The sequence below is a fragment of the Xenopus laevis genome, chromosome 7S (genome assembly GCF_017654675.1).
Source record: "Xenopus laevis strain J_2021 chromosome 7S, Xenopus_laevis_v10.1, whole genome shotgun sequence".
In the NCBI taxonomy this organism is placed as follows: domain Eukaryota; kingdom Metazoa; phylum Chordata; class Amphibia; order Anura; family Pipidae; genus Xenopus; species Xenopus laevis.
Genome location: NC_054384.1, coordinates 50771956 through 50773791, shown reverse-complemented (window position 1 = coordinate 50773791; position 1836 = coordinate 50771956). Strand labels below are relative to the sequence as shown.

Below are 1836 nucleotides of genomic sequence, written 5' to 3'. Positions count from 1 at the left end.
ACTTTTTGGCCATATCATTAAATGTACATCTTAAGACCCTGATTTATCTGTTGCATTCAACCATAGGAGATCTGATCAATTGGATCATCTACAGGAATATTATGAGACAAATTATCATTAGGTATTATGATTTAAAGACAACTGTGCAAAATGAGGCCCATGCCTTAAAAGGAGACTATGTAGCAGGCTATAAATACATTCCAATATTTCTATTTTGAGGACAGTCAGCAAATTTTTATTTCATGTGTCTTTGGTCTAATATTTTGATCAGTTGCTGTTTTTTCCTTCCTTCTACAGGGAAATGCCAAAGAAGAAAAATGGGCCAAAAGATAAGAAAATCACCTTAAAACATCACATATGATGGCAAACGCAGGTTAGATCTTTCAAAGATGGGCATAGCAGCCCTGCCCAAATGTCTACTTAAGCTGTGTGATGTGGAAGAGCTGGCAGAAATCTAATTCGAAAGGTGCCTGACTGGATACAGCGCTTCCAGAACCTACACTGGCTTGATCTACAAATCAAACAGATTGAGAAACTTCCAGAATCTATTGGTCAAATTCAGGCACTACTGCACCTCAATGTCTCTAATAACAAGCTTACTGCAAAAGGAATACCACTGGAGCTTAATCAGCTCAAAAATCTCTGCCTTCTCAACCTTGGATTAAACACTATTGACATTCTTCCAAGCTCTCTGGGGGCCCTAAAAGAACTGAAGGAGGTAGGACTTTTTGATAACAAACTGACAAGTTTCCCAACCAGCATCATGAAATTGCCTAAACTCAAGAAGTTGAATACAAGAAGAAATCCTATTTCACTAACAGCAGAGGAGCTAGATAAAGACAAGAAGGATACAATCCAAATAGTGGAAGCTCTTTGTCTGGTAGATCAAAAAGATCTGTGCCTGAGTAAGTGCCAGGAGGAAGAAACAAGATTAAAAAAATGAACAACATTGGGCCATCAACACTGAAGAAGCTAATCTTTACCAACTTGGCAAACTAGGGCCAAAGAAACCCAGGCTGAGTGGAGGTGAAAATCAGACTGAAACTAAACCTCACATAGAAATAGGTGGGATAATGGATGAAGGATTCAAAGTAAAATAAGACAGATGAGTGTATACCTATTTAGCTAGTGACTTAAGGGGGGAGGAACATTAACCCTTTCTTACTGCAAGAGATCTCAGATAAGATTAAGTAAAAAAAACTGGTAAAGTAGCACCCTACTGATAATAAATCAGTAATGCAATGGCATAAAGATTACATTGTTGCATACCTGCTTTGTTCCTGTGTGTGCAAAATATGTAGAGGAGAAAGATGAAAGAACTAGATCCAATATTAGGTAACCATAAGGGTAACCATACATGCTACAGCTTCCCCTGACCTTCCCCTGACTTAAGCAACCACCTGTAAAAAATTAATTATTGCTATTTGGACATTTATAATGATGGTCAAATAGACCAATATCCAACAAACTAATAATTCATGTAACAAAAAAATATAGGCACATGAAAAGTCATTCATAGTATGCATAGTTTTTCAACAACTGTGACCATAATGCTTTAGATTAGGAAAATCAGATTCTTCAGGAGGTTACTCACTTTTCTTTTGTCCAGTGCTAAATTAGCATATTCTTTGTGTGAAGTATGTATGGTTGCTTGAACAACCTGTCAATCAATCAGAACTGGAGGCCTGTAGCACTCAGAATAAACTATACATAAACTACACATTGCAGGAAACGGTGTTATTTTCACAAACCTTGGTTTGTGAAATCAAAGCTTCATTTAGTATCTATCTTGATCTCTTTTACATGTAGGGGTCCACCTCTCCTGGTTCCTAAAGG

At 37.3% G+C, this 1836-nt stretch overlaps 1 pseudogene; it reads left to right on the top strand.

The window, feature by feature from the left end:
- The first annotated feature begins 301 nt into the window (after positions 1-301).
- LOC108697948 lies at positions 302-1256 on the top strand (annotated as a pseudogene).
- Positions 1257-1836: the final 580 nt, after the last annotated feature.